General features: G+C 35.7%; 1 protein-coding gene across 5 annotated transcripts in view; it reads left to right on the top strand.

Annotated features, from left to right (window-relative positions):
- syt1a (synaptotagmin Ia) overlaps window positions 1-27,932 on the top strand; it is a 310,182-nt gene that overhangs the window by 131,290 nt on the left and 150,960 nt on the right. For all 5 annotated transcript variants that reach the window (XM_006633538.3, XM_015352864.2, XM_069192263.1 and 2 more), the window contains one exon: window positions 18,206-18,281. The gene's annotated coding sequence lies outside the window, so the exon portion shown is untranslated. The remainder of the gene's footprint in view (window positions 1-18,205; window positions 18,282-27,932) is intronic.

Below are 27,932 nucleotides of genomic sequence, written 5' to 3'. Positions count from 1 at the left end.
TGAGAAAGGGCATCCTACAGTAGGTTGTTCCTCTCCCGATCACATCATGCTCTGAGTATAATTGATTTAAACATGTTTCAGTCTGGTTTATGTTTAATCTATTTGTTAAGAAGCGAAGCACTGTGGGTAATAGCTGATGGCTTTTACTGATACTTAAATGTTTCTTCTCCCAAGGTTTTAATGTTTGCTGTTTTACTATGGACTGCCTAGCTAACATACAGCTAAGGGCCTTTCCTGAACTAAAATTGCTGCCCTTTCAATAAAAATCAAAACTGTTCTGACACTGACAGAAACTGATATGTTAAGGTGCTGAGCAGCACATGCAAGGCTATACAGTACATCTTATCAGTTTAGTTTCTTCGCACTAGGAATGGATTGAGAGATGCCTTGGGAACATGAGCCTGTGTAGTACTGCAGGCTGTGTTTCAGCTCAGGTTATTCTTGTCAGTGTGTCAAATTCATTGTTACACTGCATGTTGCTTAGAAAGAACCTGAAGAATACAGGAATCAATTAAAATGATGTCGAAGCATGGATTATTTTATGCAACTGAAGAAACTGTTCTGAAGCCTCAATTTCTCATCTTTTATTTGTTGCCTGCATGGTTTAGTGCCTGTAATGATCCCTTATTTGAAATCTCACTCTAAAGTAGAGCATCAGGCTAATGTTCCAGAGGGATTTTTGTTTCAGGTTTTCTTAAGAGGTCTTGGTTAGTAGTAATTGTGAATATGTGACTGTTATTGATGTTGTATTGCCTTTAAAAATCCTGTTTTTTCTACCAACCACTCAAAGGAAACCAAACTACTAGTTCTCCTCCTAGTTCTTGCAAGTCTCCCAGTGGCTGGTTTTCTTTACACTGCCTGGCTGTCAGACTGGTAGTAGTCCCTTGCTGGATCATCCTTTATGGATTTATGGAGTTCTGCTCCATGCTTAGTTTCTTTCACTGATGCTCACCCCACTATAGCGCTTTCAACCTTGATCTCAACACACAGAAAACTCAGCAATTTCACTCCTTTCTTGTCAATCATGCTCATTTTTAACCCGTTTTGACCTTTTTGCACCTTCTTTCTACAAGCCAGACTTGTCTGCATTATTGAAATTTGCACCGCTTCCTCTTTTATTTAGAGTGAATTCCTCAGTCAATTTAACTTCACTCTGTGCATTGTCCCTCGGGATCTGTAAATTGTTTGCCTCCTCTGTAACACCTCTGCATCACTATGATAGCCTGGATATTAGCTGGACGACTAATTAAGACTGACTTCTTTTCGTGCAACAATGGTACGATATCACTTTGTATAATGATCATCTGTCTGCCTCCTAAATATGTCCAACATTTTGCTAATAAAGCTATAGGCTTTATCGCCAACATTACTCTACTTTGGGGTCCCTTTTGCAGTCAAAATCTGTTCTCATAATTAGTAATGTACTGCTGTACAAATTATAAATAAAGACACTTTAATTCTGCGTGAACCACCAGTCTTCCCAAACATCTCATCTTGGGTTTTTTCTCTATTCCTTATAAGTTGTGGTTGCAGGCACGCCCCTTATTCAGAAATTCAGAATTCTTCACCTTTCCCTTCACCAGTATCTGTTCCTCTTCGCACTGCATCACCTTCATGCAGAGGCAGATTTTGGTGTTCGTAAGCCCCTGGCACTTTCGCTCCAAAATGTGCAAAAAGAGGGGTAAATGCCAATTGAAGTACGTCGATTGACATGATGAACTTTAAATTATTCTAATGCTAAACCACGTGATTGATGGAGCGAGTCGAGTGACCATCACTTCGATAATTCAAGTTTCTAGAACAGCCGCTCGATAGCATATGATCATTGATTTGGAGCACCTACTGCAGGTTGATTGCAAGCATGTTGTTTCAGCTCATTTATCGTTAGTCACTAGTGTTTCCCTCCTTCGTATGGTCTATAAATGTTGTAGGCCCTAGGCACTGTGCCTACAGTGCCACTGCCTTCTTACGTCTCACTTCTCACTACTCATTCATTACTTCAGATTGGTCTCCAAAGAACAGTCCTTCCAAACCTACTACCACTACTCCAGGTTACACTCGTTTTAGACAGCCATCTCTTCTGACCCGCGCTTCTTTGTCAAATCAACAGTGAATGAAGTGCCACAAGTTTCTACTGCACTTTATCAATGCACTAAGCTTTCTTGAATTAGTGCAGTGTTTCTCACTATTGATTGAGGATTCCCAATTGTTGCATTTAATCCTTTGAGTACTGCTCCTCTGAAGTTATGGAGTTTACAGTACATCAAGTCTGAACCCAATCCACACTCACCATACTCTACAATTAAGGTCTCTACTTTGGTGTTACAGGGTTCTCCTCATTCAAACATTATTCACTAGAGCAATGTGTCTCAAACATTCTTTTTCTGGTTGATTTGGAAATGCTAACATTTATTTTCCTAAATTTTCCTAACTCTACACTCAACCTATCTTTATTTTTTGTGACTTAAGAATTCTATATTGGTTTTATAGACTCCCTCTAATTTTTTGGGGGGGGTTTGAATGCCTTGTCCTATTGGACAGGCTATTGTTCTCATATTGTAAGTCAGGTAAATTGCTCCCAATAAAGTTCACTATCTGAATCATGGATCTTTCTCGATTTACTGTGTGACCAGAAATGATCAATTAATTAAATAAATGATAAATAAATGAAATAATGATAAAAGCACATTCTTCTCTGAATAGTTACATTTATTTTATGATTTGAATTAATCTCAGCAGTAATAGTTGTGATGTGAATTCAAATACGATACTTGCTCATGTGTTAATCTTTTCCTAACTCACAGCATGATTAAATACTTCCATTTCTTTTACCTACAGTGCATAATATACTGTATAAAGAGCTGCCTCTTTAAACTAAATGAAACGTAATACATTTTTTATGTACTAAGGAAAAAGGTTAGTCGTTTTAGAATGCTGTTGAGACTACAGATCCTTCTTAAGATCTTTACTTAGGGTCAGATGTTATCATAGCTTCCTTTGTAATTTCGCTGTCTGCAAACAGTCAAATCAATAGTTTGGACTACATCATGGCTTTACAAGTAGCATTGTTTTTACTACAGTTTCCTTTTAAGCTCTGTGCATTTAGTTCCATACACAGACTCCCAATGAATAACTGTTTCCATGGTGTTTATACTGCTGCTTTACAATAATTTTTCTTCAGTTCCAGCTTGTTTTTTCTTTCACGCTTTGCCTTTGAGGTTTGCTAAGGGAACATGTTTTAGCTGAGCTGAAATGAACATATTTGATTCCTTTCTTTTAGCTAATGAGCTGTATGGTATCCTAAGTATAGATTTCCTCACATATGATCTTTCAGGCATACTTATTCAGATTTGCGAATATTATATTCAATGTCATTTAATAATGTACAGCTCCAAGGCTTTGAATAATTGCACAAGACAGTAACATTAATGGAAATTAAACTAAAATGAGCCTGTTTACCTACCAGTATTAGGGAATTTAATCACGTTTCTTGTTAGTATTTCAGAATAGTTCACAGAACATAGAATTGTAATGTATGTGGATTCTACATTGTGTACCATGAACATAGTATTGGGTTTTCTCAATTGAACATTTAGTTACCAAAGCCTTTCATAGCTACTATGTCAACATAAACAAAACTGCTTTTTATTCTAAGAGCTAATATTTTAACTTCCAATTTTTAACAGCACCTACAGTATATATGTGTATATTTTCATAAGTACAGTAGGTCTGCAGTACAGCAATGATATTTATTGTATTCCTTTATTGCCATAGCATCATGGGTGTATTTGGTTGTATCTTTCTAGTAGTGTGGACTGGAATACAATGATTTTACCTTAAATAACCCCATGTGTGAAACCTTGGGCTCTAGAAACAGCAGAGAAAGAGATGTGAATTTGTTATTCTCCAAAGAGCTGAAGGCTTAACGAGACTGTTGCTCTTTTGGACCAATGCCAGTGAAGCGTTCAGCTCCCTCTCTCTCCCAGCCACTTGCTCCACCAGGCAGTCCTGCCTGAGCAGCCTCGTGCCAGTGGAGACACCTGTCACGATCTGCTAATGTATTGAGTTCCTTTGTGAACTAATAGGCAGCTTCTGAGACAGATCTGATCTGGGCAGAACATGACTTTCATAATCCTGAAATTGTTGCCTCACCACATGTTGTTTCTGTGCCTGTGAGCTGCACACTAAGCAGGCCGTTTGAAGAATAGGTTGAATTGGACCTCTATATAAGTATTGATTTTATTCTTTAGAGCCTTTGCCATAGCCATGCTAGGATAAATGGGGAAATAACTGCTGGAGACACAACCCAGGAGCAATTTTCTAGACTATGAGCACAAGGAGAAGAATAAACAGCTCCTGCACATGCTTATTATACAGCAGTGCCACTGGTGCTAGGGAGCTGTCCAGCACTACACTGCAAAACTGACAAGAAGGGAAGGAAAACTAAAAGCTCAGATACCCTCTCATGACATAAGGAAACGACATGTCCTTACCAGCTTTTAACTTGCTATGAAAGTGCTGATTGTTCTTGATTAGTTTTTAAAAAGAGAGGGTACATATGCAAGAGATATTTTTAGTATTTTGTTTCTAGATTCTGACAAAAACAGTGTTGATTTCTGTACTAAGGCAAGTCTTCCTCCTTCCCTTGAACATCAGTTAAAGTTGTGTTGACTTGCAATTCACCTTTTCAATTGAAGAAGGCTTTCAGTAGAGCAGGCTTACCCCTTATTTCTTTTTTTATGAAATGATCCTAAAGGATGAAATGTGAGATAAAATATTATAGTTTTCTTCAAACTTCCTTAACCCTCATTCTTTTACTGAGTCATCTAAAAGAACCTTTGGTTATGAAGTAAACAAATGTTTGGTGTCATTGTACACTGAGGTAATCCTACTTACTGGGGGAAATGTCTGCAGAGGGCATTGCTTTCAAGACAGGTTTGTGTGGCAACAGATAAAGGGATGGCTTTGAGATATCATGTAACTTCTACTTCAGTGTAAAATGAAAAAGGATTGAGAGCTATGGGTTGAAACGCAGGATATATTAATCTTTTGAAGACACATTGGGTTGCCATCCAGCACAAAATAGACAAGGTAGCACCACGATAAAAATGTATAATACTCTTAAAATCTAGGAGTACATACCCTTTAATAAATTAAAATGATTTTCACAGTCAGATGTTCTCAGAATTTTGTATCCTCAGGACTTGTATTAAATATTCTATACATTTTATTGTGTAGATTAACGGACCTTTTTGTGGAAAAGCTTCACTGTCTGAACCCTCTTTTTATGTCCAATGATTAAAAAAAAAATTCCAGTTTATGTGTACAGATGCAGTACAACTGATATTTTGCATGATATTTTAGGGTGGTATCTAGCAATATTAATTGCCACAAAAAAACTATAAAACTCTCCAGAGATTTTATCACAATCCGATTACACGTTCTATCACATTAGGTCAAAATAAGGTTCTTTTGTTATTTTGAAGCCTGATCAGAATTCTTTTCAGTTAACCAAGCAGTCACACTGGGATTCTGTTTTCTATGTTAAAGCTGCGTCGTATATTTTTTTAAATGAAACAGAAAGAAGAATATAAGATGATCAGCACAGAAAATATTTTACAGAAAAATTACAATCGACAATTTTAATGCAGATTTTCAGGCTGTTGTTATTCTAACTGTGAGCAGTCATCAAGGAAAAGAAGGAAAGAACTGAAAATATGGCACTCTCGGCTACATAATCCTAGCAAGCTGTGCCCTGTGGTTAAATTGCTTTTTAACTGGATGCACATATGTCTGTATAAAACTTATACAATGCCATCCATTTTAGGGGAACAGAAAAAAGAGATGACCCAAAAGAGCTGGTAAACCAAAAATGGTAAAGAATTCATACTTCTATCATTTATCTTCATTCTTATTATAATAATTTATTCTGTCCTTTTCTGTCTTTATTGAACCTCTCTACTGCTTTATAATTCCCTCAAGCTTAGGCACTTCTGTCTCCCCGCATAACACGAACATTAAAGATTATTATTATGAAAACCATGTATCAGAAGGCTGGCAGCATTTCCATCTGTAACGAGAGGCTCTGTCAATTGCTAAGCAAAAATAAAAGAAAACGAAATTCAATGCACTACCCACTTAATGCAAAAAAAAACTCTCTGCAGGAACCTTTACAAACATTGTATCTTATATATGAGCCTATTCCTATTTATGCTTCACTGAAATATGATTGGCTTTTTGGGGTAATATAAAATTTTTCTTAACTTGAGTTGGCTAGATTGCTTTGCTTTTAAAAAGAAATATGTAATTAATATGTAATTAAAGAGGACAATGCCTTAGTCTAGTCACTGCTTGAGTGACTTCTGTTGGTTTTGTTTTTCCACTCTTCTGTTAGTGGTCTCAAATGTAGCTGAAGGATGATTGAATGTAGCTGATGATTTGTAGATTTACTGAAGCCTTAGAACAGGAAAGGGTTTCAGAAATTTCTATTTTCTATTTTGGTATGTAATGTGTTTTTTTTATTTTGGAGGAGAGTTAATACCTGTAGGCTTCATAGGTTTACAAATTTAATCTTTTCATCTTATCCTTTTCTACATTTTTGTATGTGACCATGTTCTAAAAATATGTAATCTGTTAAAACATGGAGGACTCCCAACATCAGGGTGCCATAAATGAAAAATTCTACAAAAAACAGTTCCTCTTTGAAAAGTTGAAGGCTCTGGAGATGGGGCTGCTGAACCTCAGAGAGCATCACAAGATAGTAGATCTGGCAAATTCCACATTCATGGAGATATGCAGCATAAATTGCCAGAACAAAATCAAACCCAGAGTAGAGAGGATGTGGTCTTAGGTTGTCAATGGAAAAAACAAATATAGTGTGCTATCCATATACTCCCGCTAACATCACTTAACCAAACAAGTTTTTTCCAGGACCTGGAAACAAACAGATACAACTTGGAAGCTCAAAACGGCAGCTGTCAGCACACCAAAGGAACAGATAATTAAGTCCAGACACCAGTTGTGAAATCTTCAATCAGTGCCAATGCCACCAAAAATACAAGAAAAACAAGTGATAGTTGTTGGAGCCTCTGTTGTCACAGACACTTTGAGTGAGATATGCATGAAGGGCCATGAGTCAACAATAACAAACTGTCTCATTGGAACTAAGGTAGTCGACAACATCCAAAGTGTACACAGGCTCTTAGCAAAGGATTACATCTGCATTACATCTGAAAGCAGTTAGCTTGAGCAAGATGGGCAGCAATTAGTTTGCGGAGAGGATTTCTCTACAGAAAAAAAAAAAACTTAACTAAAACACACAAGCTAGAGTGGAAATAGGGACATTCCCAAGTAGATCTGCAAGATAAATGTCTTGCTAAATTATTTCAGCTCCTGCAAATTTGTCACGTTTTGTTTCATTAAACCTTGCAGTTAGAACACCTCAAAGTAGCAATTAATATTTGTTATATACACAAACTGCTCCACACAATTAAAGCAAAAACAAAAAAAGTAGATAATTTGAAAGAAAAATTAAAAAGTAATGGTTTCATAAGTAAAGCCCTTTGCTGTGAAAAACCTGAATTCGTTTAGGTGAATAAAATTACCTTCACAAGTTACAAAATTAGTCTGCAATGATAGCGGTTCACATGATTCTAGCATAAATATACTGATATAAACTGAATAAATACACTGATCTCTATACGGTTCTTCAGTCAAGTAGTGAATTTCAAGCAAAGATTCAACCATGAACACCAAGGAGGTTTGAAAACAACTCAGGGATAGAGTTGCATAAAGGCATAGATTGAGAGAAGGATATAAAAATATTTCAAAGACACTTAATATCTTTTTGAACTTGGAGAAATTGATCATTAATAAGTGGGAGATACCCAGACCATGCCTAAATTGGGTCATCCTGCCAAACTGAGACACGGGTTAGGGATACCAGTGTAAGGCCAATAGTGACTTAGAAAAGTGTTACAAGGTTCAGTGGCTGAGATGGGAAAAACTGTCCATAGGTCAACAATATGATGGTTACACAACAAAGAGGTCTTCTAGGCTTTGAATAAAATATTAAGTTACAGTATCTTTATGCATTTCCACAAAATAGTACACCATAGAAAGAGTGTGAATAATTCTGCAGGACACTATACTGTACATAAGGAACAGAGTTAAAAAGAGAACTAAAGTAAAAAATAAACCCGTTAAAGACCAGGTAGTTATACAAAAATGCCAAGGATATTGGGAAGATGCAAAAAATAGAAGCCACTGCACTAGCATGGAATTATGATGGGATTGGAATCTCAGAAACATTAACATAATGTAGAATGCTAACAGCAAAAACTGCATTAATGGATTCACAGTGCTGTGATGACACAGAACTTTAGTGGAGTCGTAGAATGATATATCAAACTGAAGATCCAAGCACAGAAACAGGAAGTCTAGTTGTATCACAGATATGGGAATGTACAGTAGATGGATCAGAGTTATGAAAACTTTCAAAGGACATAGTGTTAGGAGCTTGCAACAGACATCCAAAATCAGATATCCTATACAGTATAATGCAGTTCAATAATAATATATGGGATGTATTATTTTAAAAAGGTATGTTCTTGGGAGAGTTTCCTTTTTCTCACTTACATTGAGAAACACTACAAACGATGTCTGCAGTTGAATGTAGTCCCAGTGTTGTACTAATAATGTATATTTTTTCAAACAATTAATAATGATGAATAAGGAAACCATTAGCAGTGATCATCATGTGGAATGCTTTAATGTATATTGAGAAAACACTCTACAGGTAGAGTGCAACGATAAGCTTTGCAATTTTAGATAAACACAATGTAAGAATCAGACAGAGCTTAAGACAAGTGGAATGGAATAAGAAAATCAATAGAAATAGATGAGGCTCTTTCTTATTAATCAATTAAGAAAACCAAAGGGAGAAAAAAGCTTTTAAACATAACAGGTTCCATATTATACTCAACAATCAATGTTATATTCCATTCCAGTTAAAGGAATGGAATATAATAAACTGGAAGTACAGATAAAAAAGGACATAAGACATGCAAAGAGTGAGATGGAAAATAATATTGCAATGGAGGCTTTTTCAGTATTAAAATAGTAAATTAACAGTAAAGTATGAAGTAGGGTGTCTCAGAGATAAAACTGGGAAAACCTGATAGAAGGGTGATGAAAGGTAACTGGCTAAAGGTGTTTATAAACACACACATCAGGTTGAGCAAAAACAAATTCTATATAAGACAGTTTTAGTAGAGAAGAGGCAAAAGCTCTTGTAGGATAGAAACACCTAAAACAAATCTCCAGGAACTGATGGTCTGTCTATTGTGCTTAAAGCATTTTCAGATTTGTCTGACATTTAACTGCTTTCAACCATTAAAGAGTTAAGCTTGTGCATTCATGTTTTGATTTAAAATACTTTATTTTAAGAAATGTGTGCATATTATTTGTTATTCAACAAAATGAGATATTATTATTGGAAGAGGATTAACTTTGCAAGAAATGTATTGACTGAATATCATATTCTGTTTTTTAACGTAGTTTCATGTATCATGGGTGAATAGCTTGAAGAGTAGTGTGATACACTTATATCAAGGAAAGCTGTATGTTTTCAAGTGAAATAGAATTTATTTAGAGTAATGAGAACCAGAGTTACAGCACTGAAATTCCCAATTGTCCTGTTAAAAGATTTTTCTTTTAGCACAAATCAATACAACATATTTTAGATTTCTTAGGGAGAACCACAAAGCTAGAGGTATGTACTTTAAATCATCAAAATCAATTTTAAAACTTGAATGCTTGCAGTAACAACATTCAAGGTAAAAAAAAAATACATTTTCATTTTCAGTTTTGATTGTTCTTCTGTTTTGTTTAATTACAAGGATTACACCAGTATTGCCTTCTACTATTTTAGATGGCAATTATACGATATTTCTCCTGCATTTTCATTTGAATAGACTTTTGTGGGCTAGCCTGGGAACCTAATCTCCATCTAGAACATTATTTCTATGGAAAAATGCATTCTAGGTTCAGAACAACCCACTTGAAATGAAGTTCTGGAACACATTTTTTTTGTAAATTGGAAATTATGTACAAGTCTTAACCACAAAACTCTTCTATTCACACAAGGATTGGTTTTAAGAGAGTGCTGGGTTCATTAATGCAATAATCTGACCACTAAGGGTCAGAAACATTTCCCACTTTTCAGTCTGGCAAAGTCTGGATGTTAGTGTTACATCACTGAAATTCCCAATTATCCTGTTAAAGTGATTTGTTTTAATACAACATATTTTTAGGTACAAATGTACAGTATACAGTACGTTTCCCTGGAATGACTAATCAGGTAAATCTATTGCATATCATTGAAAGTAAACTATGTTTTCTGAAATGATGTCACTGGTGATACTATTTTTAATTATTTTAAAATCCAAAATGTGCTAATAATGCCACACACTGTAACACACTTATTAAGGGGAGTACGCATGATACATAAGGGTGTGTTCTGTTAATAGAGAAAAGATCCTCATGAGCACAAGCCAATGGGTAACACAGCTGAATATGATGGGCATGTTTATAGTTGGACCCACTTCCTCACGGGTAACAATGTTGCTCTCAGCAATTAAAAAGACCTGTGTAGACACACACTACAGTATACTGGGGTCCCTGCAGGCTGCTGACCTCTCCCATCAAGTTGGAGATATCAGGGATATTTTTGGCCATCACAAATCACATTGCCAATGCAATGCTCTTGCGTTACTTGAGACTGTGCATGCAGTAGCCAAGTAGGTATCCTGAAATGAACATAGGGTGTTTAGGGACTGTCAAATGTCTCACCAAACCCTTATTTCTTCAGAGTACCATTTCCAGATTTCTGGGTCAAATTTAAAAAAAGACCTGTGTAAGATAATGTTACAGGAGCAGGTTTACCATGACAAGTGGGATTACTTGGAATTTGCATTAACCTTTCTTGCACATGTAGAATTTGAACTTCATTCCAAAATGTACCCATAATTTGATTACCTCACTTAAGATGCAGAAATAAAAATAGCAAGACCCTTTATTTCATTAGTGCCCTTTCTTGAGCAAATATCCTTTCATTTCCTGAATCTTAAAGATGGCTGTTTCTGGGGCAGTGAAAAACCAGTCTAATACTTTTCAATGCATTTATAGAATGTTCAGTTTTCCCTCTGCAGTGCAGTGTTTTCATCTGTTAACATGTAACACATTTTGTACTTATTGATCCATTTGTCTATGCATGTCAACTGTCCTCTCCCTTTACATTTTAAGAAAGCCTAAGTTTAAAGAAAATCCATCTAGTTTCTGCCGAAGGTATCACTGTAGATCTAATGTTACCACAGTGCTAGTGAACACATTTCACTTCTACTTTTTGTTGCCAACTCTGTGTCAGTATTTAAAGTAAAATGTACACGTTTCCTATGTTATATACTGTATACAGTGTACTTTAATTCATGTTGAAAAGAAATATTGAATAGTCAGAACACTGGGGAGATGCCCTGAGGGTTCCTTGAAGATCTAGCTTGCAGGTCATATACAGTATACTATACTTCTTCATTACAAATACAGCTTCAGCAAATCTTACAAACTTTTGGATGATAGAGATCTTTGATAGTCTGCTAACAAAGACTGTGAATGATTGGTGTTACCAGAAAAAGAAATACAATAAAAATAGCATTGCTTTCTAAATCTCTTATCCCATTTCAATATTAAAAACAAACAGTGGATTAACCAGAATAACATTACTCAAAGGCTTTGAGAGATTTTTCATTTATGCTGTAGTCCTTAGAGACCATGTTATCAGATCTCTGGAATTAACAGAGGCACATTTTTAACTTCCTATTTAGATGGTAGCTCTTGGTTTCTATAGACAGTAGTGAAGCCAGGGTTTCTGGATTAATAAATATTAAAAATATATAGTCTTGTTTCTTTGCATAAGCCACAAAGGTCATATTGTTGTATACCTCACATTTTGGTATAGATACAGTACAGTACACTGTTCTAACATCTCCAAGACCAAATACAGAAAGCCTTCTCAAAACTATAACTATCATTGATGCTGCCCCCCTTTCTTCCATTGTCTTTATTATCTGGTTAAAGAACAAATCAATACTGCTTAAACTCATACAAAAATGTGAAAAACATTGATTGCCATAATGTAGTTTTAGAACAAAAAACATTTACAGTACATTGTGAAACTTTTGTAGAGTGGACAGCATGGTGACACAGTGGTTAGCATTGCAGCTTTAGCTGCCCTGGGCCCTGGGTTCTGTTCAGGATGATGGGTTCAGCTACAGGATGTTCTGGGGTGCTACCTGTGTGTAGTCTGTATTCCCTGTGTTCAAATAGCTTTCCTTTTGGTGCTCCAGTGTCTTCCCACAGTCCAAAGATATACTGGTTGGTTAATTGGCTTATGGGAAAATTGGCCCTAGTGTGAATGTGTTGTCTGTGTTTGTGTCTATGTGAGCCTTGTGATGGTCTGGCCTCCTGTCCGGGGTGTATCCTGCCTTGTGTCCTTTGCTCGCTGGAACAGACTCTGGCTTCCTGTGAAAATGGACGGATTATTGTTTATTGTGCTGCTGTGAATGTACCTGAAGATCACCATACACAGCAACATAATAATAACGAGGATGATGAGGAAGACAGTTTTAGCAGGAAGGCAAAGCAAAATGGAGTTCCTAGTGTAGACTGTGCTGTAGCAGGGCATGATCCAACAGTGTGTGGAATAGTTGGGAAAGAAGGGATGGATTCTGTGAATTGTGCTTAAAAAAGTGCCAGGAGAGGGAAGGGTCAAGGGAGACGCAGAGACGGAATGTTAGATGTTATAAGTGCAGTAATGATCTTTACATGATAAACCATCACGGCTCTGACAATTCCACACAACCTCCAGCTGCTTCAAGTTCCATTCATGCCACGTGATAAAGATTGATTGGTGGTTCAGCGTTTTGATTTTTATCAAGGCTTAAGTCTGTTGTCTGTTATTTTCCAAGAGGGTACAATTTGATTTTGAAACTTAATGTTATTCATAGCCAGATTTAGTAAGTACGTTTAATATTTAATTATAAGGCCTTTATAATGACTGGCACCTGGATATGGAAAAAAGCTTCTTTTTTTTATTCAGTTCTTTGGAGCCATGCAAAATCTATTTATTTCAGTCTTTTGCCATCTGTCTGTGCTTTCCAGCATGCCATTATTTATTGTAGTACAAAGATCTAATGGGCTTTTGATATACTAATATATAAATTGTTCATCCACGTCCCTGTCCTTGCACACCTGCCAGTGTTGACTAATAGCTTTTAATCTGAGTGTCAAAGACCTGGTAAACACCTTCAGAATGCTACCAGATAATAGATAGCAATCCCCCTCTTTTTTTAATAGATAGCACTGATTCATTCCTGTTTTATCAATATCCATGTATTAATGGCAGCGATAAATCATTTTTTTCATTTTACGTTGTTTATTCTAAACTTGGTCTGAAATTATAATGTGAAGGCAACAGTAAGGATGTAGGGTTTCTTTGTCAGCAGAGAAGATGCACTTTAAAATGCTCAAGTTAGAAAAGTAGGTGTAGAGAAGTACATGTAATACAGTATGTCTATATTTTAAGAGCTTTTGTATAAAATGAAAAAGTGCCTCATAACCTTCCTAAAATGCATGAATATCAGTTAAATAAGTATAATTTGTTGAGCTTCTATATTTATCCAAAGTGCCTTACATTTGCACAGTTGGCTATTTAACTGAAACAATCTGAGCAAAGTTCCTTACTCAAGGGTAGAATGACGGAGTTTGAACTCCCAGCCTTCCAATTATAAGCCCATAGGGCCATAACCTGAGGTGAAGTAAAGAATAATTGGAGTTTTGCATGTCTTCTATATGGCAAGTAGCTTTGCTCTTTATGACCTTCACATCAGTTTCTTGTACTGTATATGCAAGCTCCCTAATTCCCCTATTTTCCTTTTTCTACGTTCCTTTTCTCTTTTCCATTGACTGTTGGTTTCTATGATGATTTTTATGTGGTGACCAATTCTGTGTATCGAATTGTTTGCAAATGTTATACAGGTATGTCCATATACTCGATTCTCTAAAAATGTTGGTAAGCCATGACCTTAATGCTGTTACAGTAAGTGTTGTAGTGCAGGCATCTGTACATTTTTTGGATGTTTTAAAACAATGGAACATAGGAACCAGTGACCTTGTTTATGATTAAACGTTTTTTTTTTGGTACTGTTGATGGAGGAGGACAGCTTTTCCAAGAGAGGCAATCCGATCGACTCGGGATATATTCGGGTTTTGAGAAATACTGTGTATTTTCTGTATTTGCCAGTAATTGTTTTCAGAATTTTCCTTCTTGTTGAATTTGTTGTGCGCTATAGGCCACATGTATTAATTATTTTGTAAACCTCTATCAAATGTGTTCATGTTGTATAACATAGGAGCATAGTTTCTTAAACACTCTGGATATTTGGCTTCATTTGGGATTTTGGCCACATACAGCAGGTGCCAAGGAGTATTGGGTTAAGGTTTACAGTGAAAGTAACAGTTTCTTGGCTGCTTGTTAGTTTCCTCAAAAACCTTGATAGGCTAAAAAATTATGTTCTGTTTTATTTTTAAAACGGCGTGTACAGTGTAAAGTCTTTTTAATTTGTGTGCAAGTGTTATTTGAATGATTGGACTGGAAAGGTTATTTACAACACCATGGCATTTTGTGTCACGTCAAAAACAAAAACACCTGTGTCTTTCACTCCTTTCTTTTGAAAAAATGGACTTTGATTTTGGTGGGTCACAGAAGGGTTCCATCCGGGTTGAGAGGGCGCTTGTCCCCTTGTGAATGCTGAGAGGGAAGCACATAGCAGCCGGCCGAGCTGAAGGCACAGTGACAGACAGCAGCTGTGGGGGAAATTCACAGCTGCTGTAAGCCGGCCTCTCCAAGCTGGTGCTCTGTATCAGACATTGATGTTTCAAGGGCCAAGTAATGAGGATGTGTAATAAATGGAAAAAGCAGACCATAAATAATGGATTTTAGAAGATTAAAATAAAAAGTAGGTTTTGGTTGAACAACATAAAAACAGTGAGGATTACATTTTCCCTATTTGCAGTTTTATGTAGCAGTGTTGGATTTTTGGCCTTTTTAATTGATATGTTGGGATAGTGCTTGCTTATATTTTCTTCTTTTTAAATTTGGATTTGCTTAGTTGGGCTTTTGAACCAATTAACTGTAAAGATGCCTGTTACAATACAATACACATTATGGGAGCACTATTATCCCTTTGGCAGAAATGAACATCAGGAATGAAACACAACCATTTGGACGTCATTCCTAAATCCAGGAAGAATACATTTAATTGGACAGATGGGGCTCCTGTCATTTCCAGTCACAAACTACAACTTGATGACACATAAAATGTATAATTTTGGAATCACTTGTCTTTTTGTCAGTGAAGTTTTGGAAGCTGTCCTTGAATATCAACTAAGTGACTGATAAGCTGACAGAATTTAAGTTAATTTAAGTTAGATTTGTGAGGCTTTTTATTCTCTTGTTAAAAAGGTACAGTAGCTATATTATTCTGCTTTGGGTCTTGAATATGACTCCAAACTTCTGAATGTTCGGTATAAGAGACTTAGTTTTATGTGTCTATCTCCTGTCTTCCCCCAACACATGCTACAGTAGGTTAACTGGGGTCTTAATTGTGCTTGAGTATGGGCTCTGCATTGGATTAGTTTCCAATCCTGGGTGTAGTCATGCTTTGCAGCCTTACACATTTGCAACATACTTTTTACACAGGCCCTGGATCACCATGATCCTAATCTGGAATAAGCAGCTTTATTTATATCAGATTGATATAGTCCATTTATGTATTAAACACTATACATATTGAACAAAAGATTTGCTCACATCCAACATCTAATTTATGGAGTTTATTTAACTAAAGTTCGGGAGGGATGACAACAACCATGCTCAATCATTCCCAGCCGTCAGTGATTAGCAATCACTCCCTTCATCCTTCCTCCACCGAACACTATAAATACACAAATGCGATATCTCCCTCCCTCGCATTTGACTTTTGCATCACTTCCTTCGAGCCGGCCACCCCGTCTGTCCAAGAAACCCCCATCAAAGTTAATGGCTATAAAAGGCCAAGTCGCTACTGTCTACCTCCATTTCTCCTCACGATCACCATGCGAATCAAGCACAGGAGTCTCCAATTTCCACTGCTGCTTTTGGGGGACAATCATAAACACGGGCCCGTACCCATCCAGATAACGCCGGTACCACTAACCCATTCCAGAAATAGCAGCAATTTTCCTTTCCCATCCACGGAGAGCCTACACAGTTCCTCATCACTTAGACCCCGCGTCCGTTCCTCAACGCGTATCCATAATAAGTGACTCGCCTAGGTCAGCAAAAGCGACTTCCCTACAGTAAACCTATAGAGACTCCGACTACCCTACCGCTGCACGATCCATGCGCCACAGATCATGCCTCCTTTCCTTCTTCAAGCTCTTCCAAATACTGCATTGGTGGTTTGGGGTCCCGCTCGGTTCTTTTTGGGGTCCTGGCCTCCTCATCCTACGGCCAGGAGTTCGGCCCTCAGCCAAGCAGGTTAAGCCAAATATTCACTCCACAATATTTCGTTACGCTTCGATTTTGGGGTGTTGTCATTCCTCGTGAATAAGAAATTGGAACAAAGTGTAGACACCTTAAATGATACAGTTTCCCTTTAAAAACACAGAGAAGGACTGTAATTCTAAATTTATCTATGGAATAAGAGTAAATAATTGAGTCACTTTTTCTATTAATTTATCGTAACAATGAGAGTTTAAATGTGTAATAATGGAATTTTTAAAAGGCTAAACAACTAGTTAAATGACACACTCAAAGAGCATTTGACATATTAGTCAGTTGCTTATTTAACATAACTTATTTTAGGCTGCCTTCAATAAGCAACATTCAAAACAAGTACATTTCTGTGTCCTACACATACAGTACTGTACAGTACAGCATGGCAGATGCATTTTCATACAATAATCCCATTGTCCTTTACTTTACAATAACACAGAAAAAAATCCACAACGCACAAAAATATACTTATCCTAATGATTCAATCTGAACACACTAAAAAGAACAGTTGCTTTTACAAATTTTATACTGCACTAACAGCCCTAGCATAAGTCCTGCTGCGTCTCCTTGTTGCACTTCCAACATACCCTGACCAATTGAAACACAAGGCCTTCTACCACTGCTTGCATTTCTTCATCAAAGAACCACCATATTCTGATTTTTGTAAACTGCAGGCATAGCTTGTGTCTTTGTGACCTGATCTCAATAAATATTTGTTAGTTTTCTCCTCAAAACATTTTATGGTCTATATCTGTGAGCTGAATAAACTCTTATTTAGTTTATTTTTTTAGGATGCTGTGCCTAGGCTAACTGCATTGAGTTTTTTTCTTGTAACCTTCCAGCAGTTTGCAACAAAATATATACATGTAGAAGAAGGCTCCACGGCCGAAACATGTTTTTTTTTCTTCTCTTTTCAGCATGGAATAAACCTATTACTTGTTCATATACATGTAGAGTCAAGCAATACTCTGTGCAAAGTCAACATTAAAAAACTCAGTGGCATTAATAATATTCATGAATGCTTGAATATACAGTAGCATTCTATAATATTCTGCGATATTCATCATCCAATCAAGGATAATGAAGCAGTTTATTGAAACATACAGGGACAAGTCATAGTATAAAAGTAAAATAGTCTGTAGTGGAGCAGTGTGATAATCTATTCACAGTACTTCAACAGTGTATAGCTTGTGTTGAAATCAACCGATAACTATTGACTTTATTCAAAGTATCATTAAGTGCAATTTTGCTTTGGGGAATAAACAGGTTATTTGTGTTGATACGGTGGCTTGAGTACTACAGGATATGTATGAAAATGGGTTCTACAAGCACCATTTATAAACATACAAAAATAGTTTCCGAGGCTTTTAAAATCCAATGAACATTAACATTTTGTTAATTTCTCTTTCATTCCACTGCCTTAATTAACATTTACATGTGGATCTTTTGTATTTTGTCTCTGTGAAATGTATTTTCATTTTTCCTTCTTCCTCCAGTTTACTATTATTATTTAAATAATGTGTTTGCTAAAACGGACACCTATTTTCTTTTCAGGACAGACCAGACCTCCAGTATCTGGTGTGAAGCTCGTGTCCTGGTTCGTTGTGCAGTGGGTGCCATTGAATAAAAGGTTAGTTTATGTTCCTTTGTGTCCAAAGCAAGATAAATGAATTGTTGATTTGTTTCAGTATAAATGTCAGAGGTTTGGAAAGGTCTGAATGTGGTGTCCCTTTGCTTCAGAGCCTTAGGATCTTTGGTCTTTTGGGGTCGTCATTGTTAAATGCCAACTTTGCCAGGCTTACATACTATAGCATAATATAACCCTTATTGAATTATCTTGCTTTGAATGTGTTGCTTATTATAAGATGTTTACTGATCTTAAACATAAGGTAGGAGAAAAAAAAACATATTATCTTTAAGTAACAGATTTTAGTACACTAATAGGATATTCTGAGTCGACCACTATAATTTATGTGAATTCCTTTTGATAAAAGTTACTGTATATTTCTTATGGTAAAAACGACAATATAGATTTGATGCTCAGTCATACTTGGAAAGTGAATAGTACAGCACTACACCGTGGACTCCCATTCCTGGTACAAATAAATCTCTGTCTTTTGAAAGATAACAGATAAAAATACTGGTGTTTTAGACTTTGGACTCCAAAAGATCTACCGAAGCCCCTTCCTTAGTAACAAGGCTGCATTTTTTTCTATTTCTTTATCTTCTTACTGGTCCTTCAAACAGGGGTTTTGTCAAAAGGCAGAAAACCTCTTCCTTTAGGACATGTTACAGAAAAAAAATTCAAGTATTTAATTAGATACTGTAAAGTATCAGTCTGAATTGATATTGTAAAGGCAACATCGTTGAAAATACAGTTTACTGCAGAAATGTTACTGTATGTTTCAAATATTACACTGAATCGCACTTCTCTTCAGACATTTTTTGTATTCAAGGTTATTATCATCTTATTTAATAAAACAACATGTGTTTTTCATACTGAAGCCTTATCATACAGTATCTGTATTCTATGTTTTTTTTCATTTTAAGAGTATTCTGAATGCAGTAACAGTAAAGTTTTTTAATTTAAAAAAATAAAACAGACTAGCTTTTTTCAAAACCATTTTCCAAATGACTTTCTAGAAAAATGTAGATATAAAAGTAGTGACATGACCAAATTGAACATAGCTTTTACAAAACAATTTTATTGTTTATCAGTGAGTGCAATAGTTTTTTTTTTTAAACTGTAGCTTCTTAAGTGTACTGGTAACTTAAAGACTTGTCAGACCAAATACACTCTAAATCCCTTTACATTTGTATAATTACTGTATGTTTATCTTTCAAAATATCTTTCAGAACATCATTTCAGAATTGTTCAACTTTTAAGGCACTACAATTTCTTATGTTCTAACTTACTTTCATCACAGTATCATGAAACCTGTATAAAGTGCAGTTTTGTCAAATGTTTTTCTTGTAACTTCTGAGCAAAGGACTTGCACTACCTGGGACAATAGTGCTGTTGTTTGGATATACGATGAAGAAACACAGTAGAATTTATATTTTATGTTGGAATGAAATGATGGTTGAATGTCTGGTTCTGCTTTTTGCTCATTCTTCAGTGTTTGAATAGAAACCTTAAATAAAGTACCTCGAAGCTCAAAGAGGTAGGACTGAAAGAGTTTTGAATTATGTTGAATCACATGTTTCATTTTTCTTGAAATCTTTCAAGCAAATTGGGAAACCTGGAATCCATTGACTATGATTTTTTTTTAATTGTGTACTGTCCTAAGAATATGTTGCACTTGTGATCAATACCTGAAAATTTCAATCTGATCTTTTGCTTGAGGTAGAAGCAGACAAGCCAAAATAATCAATAGCAATAAAGCACAAGACAACATGGAGCCTTTTAACTGGAAATATAGAGGTCGATTTGCAATAAAAGGATGGTTACAGTATGTTTTATTACAATTGCAAACCCTTAGAAAATAAAAGTTATTATTACTATTGAAAGAGCAAAGCCTGACAAAGTCTGAAGCTCAATCCCACTTTCTCTTAGGAGTATTATTTAAGACCAGACTTTTGATGGAACATGTAACAGGGACGCTGTCGCTACGAGGGGAGTTTGGTTTGGGTTGCATGGTTACGTGCTGCGTGCACTATATGCACATCGATCTGGTTACAAGCCTATGGGTGATGGTGTTGTTTATGTTCATGGGTGTGTTCTTGGATTGGTTGATATGTGATCACATGAAAGTTAATATTTTATTGGTTTGGATGAACGTTTTTTTATCTCAGTTCAGTGGTGTATGGTTATTGGTTAACAAAACTCCCCTTAGGAGCCTGTAAAACTCAATATGTTTTGATATTGAGTGGGTGATGGGTGTGTGCTCTATCCTGGAATTGTGTTTAAGAGACTTCAGGTTACAGCCTCCTCAGAGAAGTGAAACAATGGGAATGCATAAGGAAATGAAGAAGCAGGTCAGCAAAACTGCCACAACTGAAATTTGGGGAATTGAGGAACCTGAATTTATAGGTTATGTGAGTCTGAAAAAGGAGTTGTTATGGTACCCACAAAGTGGGGGTACGGCTACAGTACACTACTGTATATACTGTAGGTGCTCCCGTGCTGAAACTGGATTTTTACCTGATGTCTTTTTCACTGCAGTGGACTATTTGGAAACCCTCTGTATGTCCCTTTATTTAAACACCATGATGCCATATTAGAATCCTGAAAATCTTTTCTAATTTCATATCTCCCCAGGCTACTATTAAAGATCTTCAAAATGTTGGGGAAAGCTGCCAAAGCCATGAAAACTGCTAGAATCCCTACAGAAAAAAAGTGAAAGAAATGTATAAAGCTTTCAGTGTGTCAAAGATAAAGCCCGTCTGTTTCTTGGTGTAGTGGAGATTATATCCTTATATGTACTTACTGTATATGCATAGGTCCCTATGAACAGATATTCACATGACTGTAGAAAAAAGTCATCTGTATCCCAGAACTGTTTTCGCAGTTGAATTACTGTATTTCAAAATTATATTGTACCAGTCAATTTCAGTTGGATTTTCCCAATGGTCTCCTTTTGGTCTGCAAAAAAAATCTTAATTTTTTACATTATCTTAGTTTAATTGGTACAAATAGACTATTTTTAAATAGTGCTACACATAGAATCCACTCTTTCTAATACAGATGCTTACAAATGATGAGCTATGTTTGTCTATGATTTAAAATTAATTTGAGTTTAAGAAAAGAGTACAATATATCTACGGCAATTTAAATTATTTTTTAATTACTCTTTGTCTCTGTGTGCTTTATTTGTAATACAATTACATGAGCACTGTTCACTGCACAGATATTTCCGGATCATGATTCTAAATAGCACTTAGTATGTGAATTCTTTCATGTCACCTACTCTCTATAGGTTGAAAACTGCTCAACAAAATATTGACTTTATTTTTTTGTGAAGGAAAGATACAAAATTGAATGCCTAAGTAAGCTTAGGCACCTGGCTATCAGGAATGGTGAAAAGGTCATATTTCCTCTGGGATTGTAGCCACCCTTCAAACGAAAATTAAGTTTCTAGCCAAGGGAGGGGAGTAAAGATCAGCTTCTGTTTCTCAAGAAAATACAAAGAACATAACTTCAAAGACACCTTTTGACCCCATGAATACATGGTAGTGACTTTGAAATGATGTTTTACTTCTACCTATTTTAAGCTCAAGGAAATCTGAATTTAATCTTCAAATAGTAATCAGTTTTTCCCACTCAGTCTATTCTAAGTACAAAATTCTAATGTTAGTCATTTGTGTACTTTGGTCAACATAAATTGTACAATGCTACTTAATGATTTAATGTCCAATGATGGTATTATGAAAAATGAATGGGTTGGAACAAAAGATGACGTGTTACATGAGTTGTAAGATTAGAAAAATGTTGAATTATAATATTATGTCACTAGTACATTTTGACAGTGTAAAAAAATGATGTACAGTATCAATGTTGTTAAAACCGGTCTTTGGTGATTATTCCATTAGAATATGCACGTGAATGTACAGTATGAGTTTCAAAAAATGTGTTTTCTTAGTAGATTTCAGTGAGTTGATCACTTTGCTTTTGAGTTTTGATATCATTGAACAAAACTTTTTATTTCATATCTGTAGCTTCTGATGACCTTTAGGTTACAGATGGAAATCTCTAGTTTTGTTTTCTGCAGTACAGTATGTAACTAGATGTGACTCGTACTAATATAAAGATGCACCATACAATTATTACACGTTGGTGCTCTCAGCATTAAGTGCAATGCTGCTGTAACATTTTTCTCAATTTATTTTTTTGCAAGTCTCTTGATTATTATGGAGGAGCATTATGGACGCCACAGCCTGGGTTAAATCACATTTGTTTGTGCTCAGAACTCCACTCCCTTTGGAGGCATAAACCCAAGTAGAGAGTTGTGACTCCAGGCGCTTTGCAATTTTTCATAGTTATTACAGATGACATATCCAAAGTGGCAGAAAGCAGGCTGTAGAAGGGTATATGCATTAGACAGATGAAAGAGATTTTTTTTTCTTTCATTTTCTCATGTGGTGCTGAGGTGTATCTGTGAAGGCCTCAAACAAGTTTAGTTACTGAAGGAGGAAAGGTTAAAAGGAAGAATAACACCTGAGCGATCCAGTGTGGCACTACGTTTTAAAGCCTCTTTAGCACAACAGACATATTTATGATTGAAAAGAAAACAGGTTGGAAAAGTCGCCGCTGAAGTCATCCAGATGGAGATAGAAAAAAACCTTGATTCGTGCTCATACAATCTACTGTATGTTTTTTTTTTCAATAGCGGTCATCATTATTTCCTTCCAGCTGCTTTGTCATAGGAAAATGTCAAACTGAAATTCTGTCTGCCAGCAGGCTATGAACAAGATAACTCAGACCATATGACCAAAATGAGCCATTACATTGCTGCCCCAGAGCACCCCCCCTCTAAATATATTATCAGGGGAATGGCATGTATCCATGCTTTACAGAATGGGAGAGATTTCCAAGGACGTCTTGAAGGTAATCTCTGTGGGACATGTGTTATGCTTCCATGTTTTGCCTGTGTTTGGACACCACTCAGTATGTTGAAGAAGTGTTTACATAGACAATAACCTGTTTAAAAACCAAGACTGCCCGCAGTGTTTCTGTATAAATTGTATTTTTTTCTAAATTGCCTCTGGCCAAAAACATTTCATGTTATTAGGCAGACCAACTGCCTTAGCTGCATTTTGAAATATTGTATTTGACCTCAATGCTCTCTCGTAATCAGTAATCAAGTAAAATCTCATGTTATTCCCCAGGGACATTTGATGTAAACTAAAAATGCAGTTTTCTTTATCAGTATTTGTTTTACTCTCTGGGTGTTTTAATAGCATTCTGCCCTTTGCAATATTTACTGATCTCCCAGTTATCATTTGAAGGAATATTTTTGGTTTCTGTTACAGTGCAACGTACGGTATATGATAATATAATGTACATTTTCAAATGTAATCATGTATTTTTTAACATACTGTATTTGAAAACAAAAATCACACTGAAAGCTTAATAGCATTGCACATAGAACATTTATATTTTCCAGAAAAGAACAGAGTCACTTTTATTCACATCCATGCAGTTCGTTTTTTTCTAAATCCTCCATTTAGTATTTAATTACACTGACTAAATGCCTCCTGTAGTGAGCTGTAAAGGTTTGTCACTTGTGATGAAAACCTTTGACCATTCTTCCTGCATTGCTCTAGGCTCTACAAACCCTTTGGTTTCCATTTATAAACTGCCCTCTTGACTTTGAACCACACATGTTGAATTGAACTGAGCTCTGAAGAATGAGACATTTATTTTGTGTGCAGTTAACCATTTCTTGCTTTGGATGTGCTGTACTGTATGCTTTGGATCAATATCATGTTGGAAAGTCCATACCTGACAAGCCTGAACTTCTTGGCAGTGAGAATAAGGTGTTTGGACAATATACCTTAGTATACTATATGTGGGATGTCATTATTATCAAATTTGGCCCCTACTATACAGTATTTCTCTGTGGTTATGAGAGAATTCTCAATGGCAAATAATACTTTTCTCTGAGCATAACTATTACAGTATAGTGATTATAAAGTGGTTTTAAACAAGACACATAATGCAATCTGTAACTCATCTTTTTATATATTGTTTATTTTTCTTATTTTTTTGAGGATGTCAGTATTGTACATCTGAAAAGCATTGTACTGTAGGTAAGCATTCTAGACAATTCTACAGCAAGTATTGTTATGTATAATAGTGGTGTGTGCAGAAAAGAAGTTTGCCTTTTATATACTGTTCAAAAGAAGATATACACTGCACAGCAAGGTCATAATAATTTGCTCTAATTTAAATACAAATAAAGACAACATAAAGTGGACAATGTAAGCAACCACTGAAAATCTCTGACAACAGTTTATCAAAGAGGTACTTGTGACAATTAGGGCAACTTTGTCTACAGTCCCACATCCTGCAGATGTAGTTGAGCAGTGCCATATGGTGTTATACAGTGCTGTTACAGATTAACCTAGGTGATGTCACTTAGTAAACAGGAGGCTATGGGGATGCTCTTGTAAACAGGCCTGGACACATTTGCAGATTAATTATTGTGAAATCCCGGTAAGTAAAATATTGGGAGTATATGAAAAAGCAAAATACACAGTGAACTTAATGTGCTTTTTGTATAGCTTCCCTTTTTTTGTCAGTAGGAGAAGATAAGTGTAATATTTTGTCAAATTATTTTTTTAACAGAAAGGTAATTTGTGTACATGGTCTAATGGAGACAGGAATTTATTTTATTTCTAATTACTTCTGAGTGACAGGTAATTTGGATCAGATTAGTACACTAATGTAAATGTATTCCAGGGCATAATTTTAGACAGTTGTGCATTACTTTACATAGTGTTATATAGTTTTTAAAACTTGTCAAGGTAAAATGAATAAATAATGTGTGGTTATACCTGTTTAACCTGTGCTTGCCTTTTATGGAGGCAATCCATAAAACAGAAGGTTTTCCCATGCAAATGTGATTTACATATTCTAAACACCACATAATGATGTAAAGTTTCAAATAGAGTTTTTAGATCACATAGCTCACATGTTCCAGATACAGGAATGGAAATTAGGCATTTCTTAGCAATTGCAGTTTACTGCATGTTTAGATCTACTGTATCAGAACTTGAAAATACTGTATTTATAATGTTCAGTGATACAAAAAGCTTTTATTTATTATTTACTAGTGCAATCACATTAGAAAACCGAATTGTCTGTTTGGGTGCCATGCTTGTGAATGCATGGAAATCATTCTATTTAAATATCAAAATAAATAATTGGTTGCATTTTCATTGCATTAATGGTTGATTTATATTATTATCATTTTGAAAGAAACGGTTCTTATTATTCCTTGTAATATATGTCTTTATGTAAAATATAGGCCATAGAAAGACCAATTTATTAAGACTGTCTCAAGAGAGTTGCTGAAATATGTGAAAGTATGAGCATTTTTATAACTGAGGCTGTGATGGCCCCATATTTCTTAAAATAAATTCTAATTAATGACTCTGCAGTTCATTACATGTTGAGGGCTTTCTTCAGTTAAATGATTCTAACTTTCACATTCACATATGATCAGTGTCCTGTCTTGACATGTAATTGTCAGTTAATCAATTAATCAATTAATTGTGAGGATTGAACCAAAGCTAAACAATACCATTAAAATTGATCAGTGATCATGTGGGTATTGACGATTCCTTATTTCTCATATTGAGTTAAATTGGCCAAATGGTTTATAACATTTCTTGTGCTCTTACTCCTGTTATAAGCATCCGTTATGTTGGGTTCCCAATATTAACAGTGATATTTGTCCTTCAGTTCTGACCTCTAGTGCCCTATGTGGAAAATTCTCTGTCCTTCTGCCTACACAATTTTGGGTTCTGGTCTCGTTTATTGTGGATGTAACAGCAGTTTTGTTAACACTTTCTGGATATAAAATAAGATATTCCAGTTTGCTATATACAGTATACAGTAGACAGCTGTGGAGTGTGGTGTAAAAAAATCCTGTGCCACCTACTGGAGACAGTACACTTTAGTGATTTATAGATTGTATATTTTTCAGTATTTGTTTTGCACTTTCTGTAGTTTGTTTGGATTTCCTCTCTTTTATTCAGCAAATCATAGTTGAATTCTCATTTTTCAGAAAAAAAGACTTTTTCTAATGTACCGCTTTTTCATATAGAAAGTGTGCATCGCTTCCAGATCAGTCATACGTGAAAGGCTTGTGTGTAGGTATCTGTTGCTTGACAGTAAGTTTCACATGCATGACTGTGTGCGAAGCACTGCTGCCTCCTGTTTCTCTGCTCTTGTAGAGCTGCTCATCTCCCACACAAATAAAAGGCGGCTGAATCTGCCCACTCAGTGGTCACCTACAACATCAGAAGTGAACATGGAAGAGTGAAGCATCTCTGTCTCCACTTTTCTTATTTCTCTTTCCGTTAGAAAGGCAAAGAAAAAAAACACATACTGTACTTCAGTTCTCATTCATTCTTAATGTCTTTTTCTTTGCACTTTTTAATGTGTATGAATCCAAATTACAGCGGTCATTTATTTCAAGTACCTCACTATGTAATTATGAGGTTTTTTTCAATTAATATAATTGAACACTAAAATAGACATTTCAATACAGGTTTTCTGATGTTTACAGCTCATATAGCTTGCTGGGATAGACTCTGGCTTCCCCGCAACCCTGTATTGGACAAAGAAGCTAGAAAATGGATGGATGAGTGGACAGCTCATATAACAGAGTTTTGCAGCCAGAATCTGTCTATCTGTCTAAGTAAATCTCCCACAAGCACAAACAAGGATGTATGATTGAACTCTAATCCCCTAGAGTGTATATTTATTTTATAAAGGACAGTCACTGGTTTTTGAAAAAGGTGTAGACTGAAATATGTTTCTATTGATTGATTTCTAATGATTCTACAAAGGTATTGTTGAAGCAATATTAAAATATCAAGTATTATTAAACCTTAACAATGTCATACCTTTTTGACATGCATTTAAAGGTTGATATTTGTGGCCTAGCAGAATCCATGCCTTCTGAATAGTCAGTTACTTATAATCATTGCAACAACAACAAAAAAATATTTTTGGTGTAATTAAACTTTAAAAATGTAATCCTTTATAGAAGTAAAGGCACAGGTACTTGAAGCGTGACCACTTTCCAGTCTGCCCCACTTTTGTATCTCACTTGTTTGCTGAAGAGATCACTTATCCAAGCAGTGACAGGTTATCCCACTCTCCCTGCACATTAGACTCTGGTTTCTCCTCTCACTTCTCTCCTGCACAAGTGCCTAGTCTTAAGAGTTGTTGTTTGTTAAGTGTAGATAGAGAACTTCACACTCACTTCTCTTCATCTTTGGAGTTTGCAGTGCTGAGTAGATAGTAAATTAATCCCCCTCACCCAACTTTGACAAGTAGGTAATAATTCTTATTACTTTTACTAGAGTAAATCCTAAAATCCACTCTTGTCCATGGGATAAATTGGATCTACTGCTTTGTTACCATGATTAAATTGTTGGACCAGTTGGGGTAGGAGGGCTTCTGGGCTTTAAATCTATAATTTGAGAGCCTCCACAAACAAGGAAATGTGAAGCTGATAGATGGAATGTATAGAAGGACCCAAGAAAACCTTCTATCCTTTTTTAGGTTTAACATTTGAATTAATAAAATATAATATCCTATAAT

Source organism: Lepisosteus oculatus, chromosome 7 (assembly GCF_040954835.1).
Source record: "Lepisosteus oculatus isolate fLepOcu1 chromosome 7, fLepOcu1.hap2, whole genome shotgun sequence".
Lineage (NCBI taxonomy): Eukaryota > Metazoa > Chordata > Actinopteri > Semionotiformes > Lepisosteidae > Lepisosteus > Lepisosteus oculatus.
Note: the sequence above shows the minus strand (reverse complement) of the source record. Positions and strands in the feature narration are given on the sequence as shown.